Source organism: Saccopteryx leptura, chromosome 2 (assembly GCF_036850995.1).
Source record: "Saccopteryx leptura isolate mSacLep1 chromosome 2, mSacLep1_pri_phased_curated, whole genome shotgun sequence".
NCBI classification, from domain to species: Eukaryota; Metazoa; Chordata; class Mammalia; order Chiroptera; family Emballonuridae; genus Saccopteryx; species Saccopteryx leptura.
The window spans coordinates 11,171,839-11,188,719 of NC_089504.1; the positions used below are offsets into that span (position 1 = coordinate 11,171,839).

A 16,881-nucleotide genomic window follows, 5' to 3' on the forward strand; every position below is an offset into this window, starting at 1 on the left:
TTGGCCAATGCATATGCACCCACACAAGTGTGCAGATACACCCATGCACACTCGGGGATTTGTTCACACACATGCACGTGCCTCTTGGCATCCACAGGCCGCCACACATAGGCACACTTACACATGTGAACAGGCATCCACATGCATCCACATTCACAGCCCAAGGAGCACACATGCACGTTACATGTTCATTTGCACCCATGCATGGCTTGGCACCCACGGGTACACACCCAGGAACTCACACACACTGGCACACACAAATACAAATTAGTGGCCGGGTCGAATTCTTTGCTTACAGAAAACTTGTGACTGTATTAAAAATGTAGGACACCTCGGCCAAATAATTAAAGCAAGGAGCAAGGCAGCGGGACTTCTCGCTGCCCTCCCGGGGCCGCCTCTGCTGGGCTGTGCTCAGCGCGGCTGAGTCCTATATATTTGAGGAAGAGGCACTTTATTACAGTAATTTATCACCTCCATAAATGTGGCTCCTCTGTAACACGGAATAATTTGGGAAGAAATATGTTTTAAAAATTAAAAATGCAGTCGGCATGCGCCCCGTTCAGGTCTGCAGGGAGACATCCCCGCACCCCTGGTAACTGCCCGTGTAGCTCTAATACCTACAGCTTCCATTATTTAAAGTGTGATTATATTTTTCCTGCTTGGAGCTTTGTCAGCTATAAATAAAAGATAAGGGTGAAATGTTGCGGGGCCTAGTAAGCACTTCCATTATTGGTACTTAAGGAGGCTTGGGGATGGAGGGAATGGCAGGGGGTGGGGAAGGAAGGGAGGCCATGCGGGAGGTACCAACTGGGCCCAGAAGCTAAGCATGGGCATGGGTGCGCCCAGGCCTTTTTCTGGTTGAGTTCTCCTTTGGATCCAGAGCAACTTGACCCCATGAACTTGGCATTGTTGCCCTCCTCCTCCACTGACCATAGTGAAAGCCACCCGCAGAGGTTGCTGCCTGCACCATCTTCCTACATGCCTGACTCCCCTCCTGGTCTCCCCAGGGACTCTGCCATTATGGGACACCCAGGGGAGAAAGGTCCCTTCAGAGAAAGGAATTCATCCGCTTAAAGATGTCTGTTTCCCCACAACCAGGAGTTGTTGCTTCCAAGGGAGTTCAGAGCTGTTGTTATGTGGGGAAGGAGATTCACAGGAGAGAGAGAAAGAGAGAGAGTGAGTGTGTGTGTGTGTGAGTGTGTGTGTGTGTGTGTGTGTGTGTGTGTGTGTGTGTGTGTGTAGGGCATGGGGGGCTATATTAACCAAGGTAGATCATTGGCTCCTGAGTCCGAGAGCTATTCCAATTACACAGAGAGTAACTGGGAAGAAAAGGACACTCCTCTGGCAACAAGCAGACCCAGAAACAAGTGTGCTTATTCTGTCAAAAGGAGAAAAGGAACTGAATGAAAAAGAAAATGGAAAATAACCGCTTTGGCCCTTTCCCGGAGTCTTGCACATTTCTCTAAACCTGAAAGCTTGGATTGGTGTCCTGGCTCGGACACTTCACAGATATGTGCCCGAGGGCAAGTTGTTTCATTTCCTTGAGACTCAGTTTGCTCATCTGTAAATTGGGAGTAACAGCATCTATTTTCAGGGCTATTATAGCAATTGATTAAGACATGTAAGGCATTGGAAATCTGATTTTGCTGCACTTCAGGTGCTTGATAATGTTGATAGAATATAGTTCGACAAGGGGTCCAGCAATCACACTCCTTGGCATTTATCCAAATGAATTGAGAACTGATGTCTGGCCCTGGCCAGTTTGCTCAGTGGTAGAATGTTGTCCCAGCATGTGGATGTCCCAGGTACGATTCCCAGTCAGGGCACACAGGAGAAGTGCGCATCTGCTTCTCCACCCCTCTCCCTTTCACTTCTCTCTCTCTATCTCTTTCTCTTCCCGTCCTGTAGCCAAGGCTCAGTTGAAGCAAGTTGGCCCCAGGCTCTGAGTATGGCTCTATGGCTTCCACCTCAGGTGCTAAGAAGAACTTGCTTGCTGAGCAACAGAGCAATGCCCCAGATGGGCAGACCATTGACTCCTAGTGGATTTGTTGGGTGGGTCCTGGTCAGGGCTCATGTGGGAGTCTGTCTCTCTGCCTCCCCTCCTTTCACTGAATAAAGAGAGAGAGAGAGAGACAGACAGACAGACAGACAGAGACAGACAGAGACAGACAGAGAGAACTGAGGTCTACACAAAAACCAGCACATAAATGTTTATAGTGGTTTTATTCATAATTGCCAAAACTTGGAGGCAATTAAGATGTTCTTCAGTAGGTGAATGGATAAACAAACTATGCTAGCTCCAGACAATGGACTGTCATTCGGAGATAAAAAGAAATGGGTTTATAGGAATGATTTACAGTTTAATGGCTACGGAGTTTCAGTTCAGAAAAATGAAGAGGAACACTGGTGATGGCTGCACTACAATGTGAATATACTTAAGACCACCAAAATTATGGTTAAAAATGTTTAACATGGCAGTTTTTAATATTATGTGTTCTACTACAAAAAACAAACTATTCAGCCATGAAAAGAAATGAAGGAAACTTAAATGCATTTTGCTAAGTGACAGAAGCCAGTCTGAAAAGGCAACATAGTATATGATTCCAACTACATGACATTCTGGAAAAGGCAAAACTATGGAGACAGTTAAAAGATTGGTGGTTGTCAGGGGATAGGGTGGGAGAAGGGAGGGAGCCATGAACACGCAGAACACAGGATGTTTAGGGCAGTGACACTATCCTGCATGATCTTATAATGGTGGGTACACGTTATTAAACATCTGCTAAAACCCACAGAATGTACAACACATAGAATGAGCCCTAATTAAACTACGGACTATAGTTGACGGTAGTACAGTATCAGTATTGGCTCATCGATTGTAACAAATGTACCACAGTAACATAAGATGTAAATTACAGAGGAAATGGGGAATTACATAAAAATTATGGGTACTTTTTGCTCCTTTTTAAACCTCGAACTGCACAGAAAATTAAAGTCTCTAAAAAATTAAAAATTTAAAAGAAAACAAAAGCCCTACAACTTAATAATAAAAAAACATTGTTCAGAGGTCAACCCTGCTTTTCCTTAACTCTTGGCACCATAATCATTTCATCCAATGGTTTCCAAACACTTTTTTTCCCAAGCAAAAATGTACAGAACCCCCAGTACACTTGAAAAGCTCACTATGACCAGAGAAAGCTGGATGGATGGATCAGCAAGCAGGTTTGGACTGGCTCGAGCCACAGCCCGTTGGCCGTTCCTTGGCCGTGGCTCCCTGACCGTCCCTGCCCCTGACTGTCTCTGCCCACAGCTCCCCAGGTTGGCCCGCTCAGGCTGTGCTGGATCAGCAGGATTTTTCTGAGCTACTGAAACTGATGCCACTGATCAGATCATTTGGAGCTGGTACTGGCTGGTTTGCATTTGCTACCTTCATTGGCTGAAATGAGACCCAATCCTAGTGTCAAGGGGTGTGCCCCAAACGGGGTCCCAGCGGGAAGAGAAGCTGACGTTCCATTTGGGGATGATCAAACAGGGAGTCTGGGTGGCTCAAGCTGGATTAGACCAGTTGGGAAAGATAAGCATATTGTTGTTGAGGCTAAAGCCTGGGGAGCACCCACAGCTGCTGTACCAGGTCGGCATCGCCTCTGGCACTTAGACTGAGCCTCCTGGGCTGCAGAATGTGGGGGGTCAGAAGCAGTTCACGTTCCCTGACTTTCCCCAGATTGTGCTCAGCCTCCTGCTCTCAGTCACAGTACAGTCTGTTGGGATCTCGATCACCTGTACTGGGTGGGTTTGCATTCTGTCAACTTAACTAAGTGGAAACTACATTTCCCAGGAGGCCCTCCCCTGCATTACTTGGGAAGTGTGGGTCATAAGACACTGGAGAGAAAGATGGAAGTGAAGTGGCTGACATGCTCATTGTATAGCTGGGAGGTGTGTACCGGCCTGTGGTGCTGGTGCAGTCCATGCCTGTTGTCACTTAGCTACTGACTAGCCTTGTCATGGGGCAGCAGCCCCGTCTGTAGCTTCTGTACCTCCTGCCACTTCTGCATGTCACATACTCTTCCAGAGCTGGGGATATGGCAAGACAGGCCATGTTCCTGCTCCTGTTGAGCTTATATTGTTTGGGGGTTGGTGAAAGGGATTTTTTTATTTTTTTATTTTAGTGAGAGGAGGAGAAGCAGAGAGACAGACTCCTGCATGCACCCTGGCTGAGATCCGCCCTGCAAGCCCACTAGGGGGCGATGCTCTGCCCATCTGGGGCTGTTGTTCTGTTGCAACTAGAGCCATTCTAGCACCTGAAGCAGAGGTCATGGAGCCGTCCTCAGCATCTGGGCCAACTTGCTCGAGCCAATCGAGCCAGGGCTGTGGGAGGGGAAGAGTGAGAGACAGAGAAAGAGAGAGAGAGAGAGAAGGGGTCAGGTGGAGAAGCAGATGATTGCTTGTCCGTTGTGCCATGACCAGGAATTGAACCTGGGACATCCATATGCCAGACCGATGCTCTACCGCTAAGCCAACTGGCCAGGACTGAAAGGGATTTAAAATTGCTTCAAACCCTGTTTTTCCTAGCACACTTGTATTCTCAACCCTGCTCTAAACCACCTCCCAGTACAGTGTGGTCCCATTGTTAGAATCATCAATTCTGTTCCCATCTCTCTCTATATATATATTTCCATCTTTACTTCTGTCTCTCTCTTCTGGATTTGCATCTTTAAAGAGGAGAGTCTGGGAGGACACCTGCTAAAGCATTAGCAGTGGTTACCTCTGAGGAGTGAAACTGGGAAGGGGGGTTTCCCATTTATTTTATATAAAACCGAAGCAAAGAGAAATTGTGTAATGTGCCCAAGATCACCCAGCTGGCCAGTGGCAGTGCTGAGGCCTTGTCACCGCCCCCGCCCCGCCCACTTCACACATCCAGTTTTCCTGAACCTTCCTTCTGGCATTGCCTCGCCTTCAGACTTCCGACCCCGACTTTCCCCCTGAAACCCCCTGGACGCCCCGGCCTTTGCTCCTGCTCTGTGGTAGGGAACAGAATTAGAACTCACCTCGTGGTGGGAGGTGGCAGTGATGGCTGCAAAGGAAGTGACTTTCAACTTCTAGGAACTGACTTTGACAATCAGATAGGGGTTGAGTCACTGGTGGGCCCTCAGGCTGGGTTTTAACCAGGTCAGGTGCTGGCAGTGCGTGGGTGGAGGAGGGTGCAGAGAGCTCGGTTTCACTTCCTCCCTGGAAGGCCTGGGCCCTCAGTGCTTCATCAATGGGGAGGACTCACCCAGCAGATGTCAATCCAGGCCACCTGGAGTAGGCTAAATTTAGGTCCTTGGATGTCAGAGCGGTGAGGACTCAGTATCTTGTGTTGCAGATAAGGAAACAGAGACCAAGAGAGGTCAAGAAACTTGTCCAAGGCCACACAGCAAGTTAAAGTCACAGCTGGAACTCAAACCCACGCCTCTTCAAAAGTTACCACATAGCTCTTTGCAAACAGCTCCCTGGCAGCCTGGGCCATTGTCCTGAAGCCAGCCCCCAGCTGGTGTTGGGGTCCAGAACGGGGAGCTGCTCTGTGTCTGAGACCAGACCCTGGTTTTGGAGGCAGACACCTGGTTTCCAATCTTGGCCTTACCACTTACTATATGACCTTAGGCATGTACTTCACTTCTCTTTAAAATAAGTGTTGGGCAGATAAAATATATTATGCTCACTTTGTTAAAGATGGCGCTGCCCACATAGAAGCTGTCGTCCAGGTGATATTAATGTGTGTTGGGGGCGGGCTGTGGGCAGGCAGGATCCTTATAGCCTGGGGCTTGGTTTTAGGACTAAGCCTTTCCCACCCTTTTTGATGTGGGGTGGTGCAATCTCATCATGTCTCTGATAACTGACTTTGTATCAGAGACTTCACTATTTTGTATATTGGATTAAAGGTTTTGATTTCTACACTATAAAATGGGGGCAGAACGGGAACTTGCTCTCTTGGTTCCTGAAATTATCATTAGAGGAGAGAGCAGAGAGGAGAGCAGAGAAAGGCCACGTGGAGGAGGCCTGGAGGAGCAGCCAAGATGGCGGAGTGCTGAGTGAGAAGCCATTTTGTGCAGAGTTTGTGCAGGGAGAAGGAAGGAGATGGGGAACAATGGTGAATAAGTCTGGTGAGCTAGAAACCTTTGATTCTAGGAAACTCGGATAAGTCAGTAGCTTTGTGAGCACTGAATGTGAGTGGTTTTTGGAGCCCAGTGTGTGTTTTTACTTGCCCGCCGGGTGCAAGCTAGGATTAAAGATGATGGCTGTGACCTGTGGTGGCGCAATGGGTAAAAGCATCGACCTGGAACACTGAGGTCGCTGGTTCGAACCCCCGGGCTTCCCTGGTCAAGGCACATATGGGAGCTGATGCTTTCTTCTCCTCCCTTCCTTCTCTGTTTGTTTGTCTGTCTGTCTGTCTCTCTCTCTCTCTCTCTGTCTCCTCTCTCTAAAATAAATAAATAAAATCTAAAAATAAATAAATAAGAATAAAGATGATGGCTGTAAAGCCAGTAGCCAGGGCCAGGGCCACCATCACAGCCGCCTGGTCCATGCAGGTTCGCATTGGATTCGGACAGTCGGTAAAGAAACAATGGAGCCAAGAACTGGTGGGCCATTAGCTTTATTTAATTCTAGCTTGCACCCGGCGGGCAAGTAAAAACACACACTGGGCTCCAAAACCCACTCACATGCAGTGCTCACAAAGCTACTGACTTATCCGAGTTTCCTAGAATCAAAGGTTTCTAGCTCACCAGCCTTATTCACCTCTGTTCCCCATCTCCTTCCTTCTCCCTGTACAAACTCTGCACCAACTCTCTTCTCACTCAGCACTCCGCCATCTTGGTTGCTTCTCCTGACCTACTCCACATGGCCTCCTTCTGCTCTCCTCTCTGCTCTCACCTCTAATGATAATCTCAGGAACCAAGAGAGCAAGCTCCTGTTCTGCCCCCATTTTATAGTGTAGATCCATAACCTTTAATCCAATATACAAAATAGGGAAGTCTCTAATACAAAATCACTTATCTGGGGCATGATGGGATTGTACCACCCCACATCACAAAGGGTGGGAAAGGCTTAGTCCTAAAACCAAGCCCCAGGCTACAAGGATCCTGCCAGCCTTCAGCCCGCCCCAATACACATTAATATCACCTGGGCGACGGCCTCCACATGGGCAGCGCCATCTTTAGCAAAGTGAGCATAATATATTTTATCTGCCCAACAATGGCCCATCAGTTTTTGGCTCCGTTGTTTCTTTACCGACTGTCCGAATCCAATGCAAACCTGCATGGGCCGGGTGGCTGTGATGGTGGCCTTGGCCACTGGCTCTACAGTAAGTATAAAAGATATTGTTGGATTAAAGGCACACATGTATGCACAATTACTTAGAACATAGTAGATACGCAATAAAATATGTGTTCTGTTTTCTCTGTACAATGACTCCTAATTGACGTTGGCAGAATCCCAGGGTCTTTGACAATATCTCAGGCCTCCTGGGTGGGAGAGAATAGAAAGAGAGGCCAAGCAAATGGGGCGTGGAGCCCCCCACCATCCTCTCTGCACCCAGTACACAGATGTTCTCCATGAACCAGAGCTTGACTGCCTTTCTGATTTATATCTGCCTAAAATTTTGTTCTAAAAAATGGTTCTGCTGCTAAAAATCTGGCTGTTCACCACTGCCTGAAGGTTGCAGACTCAGAGCAGACCAGCTGGAATCACGGCGCTGCTTTAACATTTGTGCAGTCGACACACGAGTTCACAAAAAACGGCCCTGGGTCGGCGGCTTCCTGGAGCAGTCGGAGTCTGTGGCCGCCCCTGTGGGTTTCCACTCTGGTGCCGTCACCCACTTCCTGTCTTGCTCATGGAAGCCTCATTTTGGTTGACCACTGGGCGCCCCTATGATTCATGGAGCCCCTTCCCTACCGCAAGGAGGGAGGAGCTGTCCCCCCATGCGAACCAATCATGGTGTTGCTATCCCTCTTGCCAGCAATTGGTTAGGGCATGGGTGACAGGCCTGTGACATGGCTCTGCCCGTTAGCCAGGAGCAAACGTCTATGGGGCAGACGGCTTCTGGAGAAAGCTGTACTCTTTGCTTAAAAACGAGAAGATAGATACAGAAAAGCTGTCCCTTCTCCTGCCCCTCCATGTGGCCGTGGGAAGACCCCTGGCCCTGCAGCAGCCATCTGAGACCTAAGGGGCAGGTCTGAGGGCAGAGTGAGCCCCCGAGAGCACTTACTTGCACCAGACAGCTACCGCTCTGATGATGCCTTGAACGATCGTTCTTCGAACTCAGTGACTGACAACAGGCCTTTCTTCTGGTGCTCACAGGTCACGGGCCAGCAGGTTGACTGTGGTTCAGCTAATGTAGGCTGGGCCGGGCACTCGGCTTCAGCTGCAGGTTGGGTTCCGGTCTGTTCCACCTGTGTTTATTCTGGGGCCCAGGCTCAAGGGGCCGCAGCAATCAGAGGGGAACTTCTCTCCCGCCAGGAGCTTGAGGGCAAACTCACTCACACAAGCACTTTGAAGACCTTGACTCATGACATGCCCCTATCCCAGTGGCCAAAGAAAGCCCCAGAGCTGAGCCCACCCTAGCGGGTTGGGATGTGCCCTCACCCCAGCGGAGAGGAGGCCAGTAAGTATTTGCTGACCAAGTCTATTCCAGCCTGTCCCAGGGCCATGGACCTGGGGACAGCCCCACCTGTCTTCAGTTTCCTCCTCTGTGCGACAGGAATTCTCCAGTAGAGCTGGGGTTTCCGCTGCCTGCTGCTGGGGGTGGCTGGTGGGAGCTGAGGGGCAGGCAGGGGCTGCAGGGGGTCCTAGAGAGAAATGACCACTGGAAAACGTGGATTCTGGAGCAAGCAACAGGGCCTGAGCACAAAGGAGTGTTCCAGATGTGAGGCAGTGGCTGGAACCCGAAGCCACCCTAATTCTTTCTACCATCCTGGGGAGGTGTGCCCTGCACCCCAGGGAGAGAGTCGTTGTGTGGTTTTGAACTGATGGAGCAGTGTCATCCACTTCTGCATCGTGGAAGGGCTTAAGCACCTCTGCTGTAGGGATCTCCTGACCGAGCATAAAGCGTTTTGTCACAGACCCAGGAGCTGCCTGGGCCTTGGGTGCTAGAGTCCTCCGTAAGCGTCTGAGGCTGGACCAAGGCTGGGGCAGGCTGGAGCAGAGACGGGGGCAGCAGAGCGGATGCCTCGGAAGCCAGCTGAGAGAGGTCCGCAGCCCAACGAGAAGGGCAGAGGCCAGCAGAAACAAGTGCAGTCTGGTCAGTCTGAGCCCCTGGAGAACTCCACCAGGGACAACTAGAACTACCTTGTGGGGGTGGCAGGTGGGGGCATGTGAGGTGGCCTGGAGTTCTGGGGCAAGGAGGTGGGCCTGGGGCTGGGGGGCTGGGTGGCATCTTCATGTGACCTTTTGCACCCGTAGGCTGCTGAGGACCCGGGAAGCCTTAGGTGATGGACTGAGGTTCCCAAGTCCAGCACCCATGTCTGCTGCATCCCCAAACCCCCAGTGCCCAGCCCACGCTGGAGACAGTAAGCAACAGGGAGCGTTTGCTCAGTGAATGAGAAAATAAGAAACCTAACAGCAAAGCTGCTTCTGTCTACAGGATGTGAGGGTTTCCCAGGAGACCCCGAGAGGCACCTGTGGCATCTGATGTCCTAATGACACGGGTGTTTCTCTGCTTCCCTCCCTTTGCTGTCTGGTGTCTCCCACCTGTGTGTGTGTGTGTGTGGGGGGGGGGGGATGGGTGGTCTGCAGGAGCTCAGCCAGCCTAACCACAAGGCCTAGTGACCAAGAAGATGTTCAGAGTTTCTGGTTTCAACAGCTAAGTGCAGGCACTCTGATGTGTGTCCCAAACTAGTGATATGTGTGGTAAGGTCGGGTGTTGGTGTGTCTCACTGGGTGCATCCCCCAGTCACAGGGCTACAGGGCAGGGGAAGAAGGGAGGACGGGAGTAGGCAGGTGAGGACCAGGGGAACTTCCAGGCTGTGAGTTCAGGGAACTCAAATGTGCCATCGTCACTGTGACCGGCAGGACCTCGAGCACTCGGCCCACGTGATCGTGTGTAGGACCGTGCAGCCTGCTTGGAGGAGCCGCTGTCCTCCTTTGACAGAAGAGGAAGCCGAGCCTCCGCGGAGGGAAGTAGCGTGGGCTGGAATGAAGAGACAGGATCAGCCTACAGTCAGCTGACAACAGCCAGAGGGACAGGGGGATTCGAGCTTGATTCAGGTCAAAACTAGTCTCTGAGAGGGTCCCCCTGGGCAGGAGCTGTGGTGGGCATCCTCTGTGCTTCTGCAGCCCTCCGCCTCCCTCTCCTGAGACCGGCCCCTGCCCAGGGTGGAGCCGTACGGGTCCTGTGAGAACCCACCTCTCTATTCCCCTGAGCAGCTGGCTGGACCAGGGCTGGACCCCGACTCAAGCTGAGCCAACCAGCTTCTCTCTCTTGCGACTTTGGTGTGGAGAGTCAGAGGTGTCGGGCTGCCTTTTTGGCTGGGTATTTGGAATGAGACATACGTCTGGGTCAGACTGGCCGCAGAGGCGGATTTAACGGCAGGCTCACCGGGCACACGCCCTGGGCCCCGACTTCTGAAGGTCCCCGCAAAACCCCAACTTAACACTTTTTTCTAATGATACCAAGTTTGGTTTCATATGTGCACTTTTAACATTAATAGTACATAACATTTTTTATTTATTTAAAAATATGGTTAACATGAAAAAAAATATATGGTTAACATGTATTTTTATTTTCCCTGTCTCTGTCTCTCTTTTTTTTTTAAGGGGCCCAATAATTTCTTCTGTGCCCGGGGCCTCACCCGACCTTAATCCACCTCTGCCTGGCCGCATTTGGCCACATGTTCAAGAAATGGAAGAGAAGACTCAATCATAGACAGCAATGTGCCTATGGGAGGGGGAGGGAGGGGGGGGGAGGGAGGGAGGGAGGGAGGGAGGGAGAACACCTGCAAGGGAGAAGCCGGGACAAGCTGGGGCCAGAGTCTGGCTGTCAAAGCCCAATGGTCAAAGCGAAACTGCGGTCATCGTGGAATCTGGCCACGTGCTGAACTAGCTCTCGTAACAACATCAATGGCAACAACGAAGCCCTAATTCGTAGCACTTACCAATTTCCATGGTGTAAATGTTCCTGCCACGGCTGAGTTCCAGACACCAGCAAGATGTCACTGAACGCAGAGCTGAGAAGAGAGTGGCCCCAGTTCAGCCAGCCAGGGACATGGGAATGGGTGAAAACGGACGCCCTGGCCGGGGCCCTGGAGAAACCTGCAGGACCAGGCAGCCTCCATCCCCACGGTGTCACACAGGGGCTTGGCACAGGTGGGGAGCTCCATTTAAAGGGGCTAGAAAATACAGCAAGTAATCAGGCTGCCCGGGGCCATGCTCATGCCCCTGGGGGTAGACACTGTTGAGGCCTGGGTCTGGAAACAAGGTAATAAGCCGTTTCTCAGAACTCTGGCCTGAGAGCAGGGCTGGACTGGCAGCAAAGGGGAAGTTTCATTCATTCACTTATTCATTCATTCAACAAGCAGTTAATGAGCTCTCACTGTGTGCCAGGCACAGTGCCAGGCAGCCCGGTTACAGCAGAGAACAAGACAGACACTGCCCTTCACTTCCCTCAAGGAAATTGGAGTCAGAAAGAGGATGTGGGCATGAAAACAGGCAGTGAGAAAGCAGTGTGAGAAGTGCCGGGCGTCCGGGGACCTGGGAGCTCGGAGAGGGGACATCTAACCCCAGATGGGGCGGGGGCATCGGGGAAGCTGCCCAGAGGAAGGCTGTGTAAGCTAGGGGCTGCCAGGAGCCTGGATGTTAGTTTAGAGGAGGAACGGGTGTGGGAAGGGAGAAGGGAGCGTGTTCCAGGCAAGGGAACAGCCTGTGCAAAGACCCCGGTGGTGCAAGGACCGAAGGACTTCCAGTCTGGCAGGAGGGTGGGGAGGAAATGAGAGTCAACAGGGACCAAGGAACAGTCAGAAGCCTTCAAAGCCTGTCAAGCTGAGGGATGCTGTGATCAGATACCCCCTCCCCCAAGATCATTCTGGCTCCTCTGAAGGTAAAAGAGGGGCAGGGAGGCAAAGTACCCCTGTCCCAGCAGAAGCCTGGCAGGGCTCAAACCGGAGGGAATCGAGCACACTTCAGAGGTTGATGGGTGGATGTGGAGGACGCAGCATCACGGGTCCTGGCGAGATAGCTGGCCCGAAAAAGGGAGTGATGGTGGCACTGTTTCCCCAGGGGGACACCTGGGAGAGAGGTAAGCTGGGCTGAAGGAAGCTCAATATAGGATGTTCGACCATTTTTTGACCTCAAGCTTTTCATGTCTTTGGTGGGAGGCTCCCCACCTCAGGAGTCTTGGTAGGAGCATAGGGTACCTAATTGGCAGGGCTCACTGCAAAATGCAAACGCAGAGCCCCCTGTTCAAAAGTGATTACGATTTTCAAGACAGCAGGAGCACAGCGTTAAACCAAGCACGGCTGCACAGCGCGTGTCCTTGAAGTTGCCCTGACAGAGGCCCTTATTTTTCCAGCACCACTTGCAGCTGGGGAACCAAAAGGCTGATCCTTAAATAGATGGTTTCTGAAACCACAGAACCTGGTGAGGACACCGAGGGGCAGAGGGAAACAGAGGACCCAACACTGAGCCTTGGGCATTCAAGCACTAAGAGGTCCATGGAGAACAGGAGTCAAGGGAGCATGAGAAGGAGCCAGCAATGCAGAACACCAGAAACCTGTGATATGATGGAAGGCGTGAGAAGAGTGTTTTTCATAAGACTGAACATTCCAACAGTGTTGAGTACTCCTGAGAGTTTGAGAGGCACAACCATTGGGTGAAGGGTGGGGTTGCGGTGGGGGACGGGGTCCTTGGGGACAGCACTCACCAAGTTTTAGTGTGTGCAGAAACACCTAAGGGTCTTGCCCAACTCTGAATTCTGAGTTTTCAGGTCCAGGGAGGGGTCTGAGGTCCACCTTTGTAACAAGCTCCCAGGTATGCTGACACCGCTGGTCCCCCGGATCCCACTTTGAGTAGCAAGTCCTTAGTGCAGTGGTTTAAAATTTGGGCTGCACAATAGCAACACCTGGAGTGAATAACCAGCATGGAGCACAACATGGACTAATTATGAGAGGCTCAAGGCCCTGGGACTTCTTAAAGTTCCACACATGAGTCTAATGTGTGGCTGGGGTCAAGGATGATGACCAAGGAGTTCAGAGCACAAGCCAGGGCTTGTTTGTGGCTTTAGAAAGCTCTTCCCGCTTAATCCTTAGATGCGTATTATGATTATGTATTTACATAATGAGTATTCTTAGTGTTGTTATCATAGTTTAATACTACTGTTCTTAGTTACCATTTATTGCAACGCATTGAGCTGGGCACTTTATATTTGTCCTTATCATCATTATTACTGTTGTTTTTTAAATAAGCAAACCTCATCTTGAGTGTTCTCTGCGGAGTCACCAGGGCGGCTGGGACCCCATACACGCGCCCTGCGTGCCTACGTGTCACTCAGCGCAAGCTCGCGGCACCGCCCACTTCCTCTGCCCTGCCCGCAAGCTTCCAGCATTTGAAGGTGACAATGGCTTCTGTGGGTTTGAGAGCGATGCCATCGCCGACGACGTGAGCCATGAGGAGCTGCGGGGCAGCAGTCCAGAGGCAGCAGCCCAGCTGGTACAAGGGGGTGAGCATTGCTGGTGGCGAAACAGTGCCCCCAGCCAGGACCTGGGTGTTCCCCACCTCGGGCCTCACGCACCACAGCAAGCAGGCCACGGACAGTGCAGGGGAGGAGGCGAGGCGAGTCCTGGGGCTGCTGGATGCTCACTTGAAGACTAGGACTTTCCTGGTGGGCCCGCTGTGACCCTGGCTGCCCCTGCTGGGGCTCTGCCAACAGGTCCTGGAGCCCTCTTTCCGCCAGGCCTCCGCAGGACCACTGCTGGTCCCTCACCCGCGTTAACCAGCCCCAGCTCCGCGCAGTCTTGGGGGAAGTGAAACTTTGTGAGAAGATGGCCAAATCTGACGCTAAAAATTCTGTAGAGAGCCAGCCTAGAAAGAACACCCCACAGCGAGAGAGAGGATCTCAGGACCAGAAGCAGAAACCTCAGGCGGAGCAAGCTGCTCCCGTCCCCGGAGGAGAGGAACAGCAGTGAGCAGGAGCCGGCTTGCTGAGCCGAAGGCCAAGGTCCCCTTCGCTCCCCTTTGTGTTGGCTGTATTTCAGTGCAAGTACTCCAGTGAGGACACACTATGTGGCGCTCCCATATTTTTGTGAGCACTTTGATAAGGATGGCTGGTCCCTGGGGTCCTCCGAGTACTGCGTCCCCAAAGAGCCCTCCCAGACCTTCGGGAGTGGCAGCCTCATCCCTGAATGTTCCAGCGATTGGACAAGCTGAGGAAGAATGCCTTTGCCAGTATCATCCTCTTTGGAACCAACAATAGCAGCTCCATTTCTGGAGTCTGGGCCTTTCCACTGAGTCCAGATTGGCAGGTAGACTATGAGTCATACACATGAGAGGAACAGGATCCTGCCAGCCACGAGTCCCAGATGCTGGTTCAAAAGGATGGTGGGGGAGGGGGCCTTCCAGAATGTGGGCAAAGCCTTCAGTCAGGGCAAGAGCTTCGAGTAGGTATCTCTTGCCTTGCCTAGCTGCCTGCGCCTGTCCTTAAGGGAGATGGGGGGTCATTAAAGGAAACTGAACATTGAAAGAAAAAAGAAAGAAAAGAAAACCTCGTGTTTATGAAGGCCTGCCCTGTACCATACACTGTGCTATGTGATTTGCATGCATTATCTTGTTTCACAAATGAAGAAACTGAGGCTCAGCTAGGTGAAGAAAGTGTCCTATGATCACACAGCTAATATGTGGTGGAGGCAGTTTACAGTCCCAGGTCCGTGTGAATCAAAGCCCTTGTTCTCATCCATGATTCTATTACACTGTTTCTCACATGTTCCTGATGACAAAGATGATCTGAGACACTTGTTTAAAAACACAGAGCCCTGGGGCCCACCCCTGGAGATTCTAAATCGGGGCTCAGGGGTCTATATTTCCATCCCCAGGGGATTTTTATTGTCAGGTAAGCTTGGGAAATGGTGCTATCATACCTAACTGTAGGATCGTGCTACGTCTTTTTATTGTTGATAGTTATCTATCCCTTCCCTGTAAGAGGATTACTCAGCCCCCTCTCGGCCCTGCCTCCTGGGAGGCAGGAGTGTAGTTCCCGCACCGTTGCCAGGCTCAGCCCTCAGCTACTCTGACCGTCGGAAAGGGGGTGACACGACACCCGAATGTCTGTCACGAGCTTTGCGTGCAGTTGCACGACTCAGCTTGCTCTCTTGGACTTTTGCCCCCTGCCGCGAGAATGACAGGTCCCAGAGATGGCTGTCCCTTCCACCTGGGTTCCAGAGCACCGAGTCAAGTCCCATGGGGCAACGCTCACAGGCAGTCCTGGTGAGAATAAAGACTTGTGGCTGTGAGCCTCTGAGATTGGAGCGCGGAGATTTGTTGATTTCCACAGCACAGTTGACTAATACAATACGTATTTATAATGTTATATAATCTTACTGATATCTGAGTACTGGTACTTTTTATGTGTAAAGTACTTCATATATTCTTTTATCTCTAATCCTAACAAAAATAAATTGTAGGCTAAGGATTATCATCCCCATTTTAGAGATAAGGAAACTGCAGCTCAAGGAGGCGAGGTGACTCGCCTACCGTCCCGCTGTCTGACTCCAGCTCTCTTTGCGACACTGAATCTTCTCGCCCCTCCCCCCTCTCGCCTTCCCCGGCTCTCCCCTCTGCTTTGCGCCAGCATTGGTCTCAAGTGCAACCTGTTGGCCGAAACAGACATTTGCAATATTTAATTCACTTTAATTAAAATATATTTTAGTGGATTTTTTTTTTTTTCTGAGACATAACTCATTTTGATGGGAACCCATTGGATTTTAATGGGAAACCCATTAGAGGAACATATTGTGGTCTTTAATGAAGCTGGGCGGTGTGGAGAACCACCTACAGGTAATTAGAAGCCCTCCAGGCCCTTGGGGAATAAGGTGAAATGAACTTCGGTTTGTTTAAGACAATTAGTGCAGACAATGATCTGGGAATGAATTAAATGGTCCTTGATTAGGAGCAGCTGTGCAGGTGGCGTCCTCCGGAAAATGGGACATGCAAGTGGGGCTTTTAAGAAAGAGTGATTATTAGTGCTTATCTGTTTATATTGGCAGCCAGCGCTTCCACCAGGCTGTCCGTTTGATCAAGTGGCTCCATCTCCCCACCCCACCTCTCCCTGCTGCCTCCCCACACTGATATACACTCCTTCTGGGTCTGCCAGGTGTCTCAAGGGGCCTGCCTGCCTCTGGCAGCAGATAAGAGCCTCCACACTGGCAGGGCTGGGGGCCTCTACACTCCCACTGGGAGATGCTTCCATATTGATGGGCACTTCTCCACTGGTAGAGTTGGGAACCTCTGTATTTCTCAAGGATAGCTGCTTCTACGCTAGTTAGAGTGGGTATGTCTATGCTTATACACATGCATGCTCTTTATATGTATTTGCTGTTCTAAGAGCCGCTGTGCTCCTAAAAGGAGGCATTGCCCAGGGCTGAGATGGGCTCTTTCTTGCTGGAATACTGGGTAAATCCACATTGGGAGGAGTAATAGTATACTGACCGTGCCAGGAACTTCTGTACTACAGAGATGAGCATGTCTTTTCTCTTTGCCCTGAGAGGAAAGAGGGTGCATCTTCACTGGAAGAGTGGGAAGGCTGCCTGGAAGAAGAGACATCTAAATTGAGTTCTGGTGGGAGTTTGTGAGAGCTCACTTGGGTACTGACAGGAATAGAGCTCACAGCTGTGGGCGCTCCTACACTGATCGGAACAAAAGCAT

General features: G+C 51.1%; 1 pseudogene; it reads left to right on the plus strand.

Annotated features, from left to right (window-relative positions):
- Positions 1-14,625, plus strand: part of LOC136391178 (elongation factor 1-gamma-like) — a 60,726-nt pseudogene extending 46,101 nt beyond the window's left edge.
- The last annotated feature ends 2,256 nt before the right edge of the window (positions 14,626-16,881 follow it).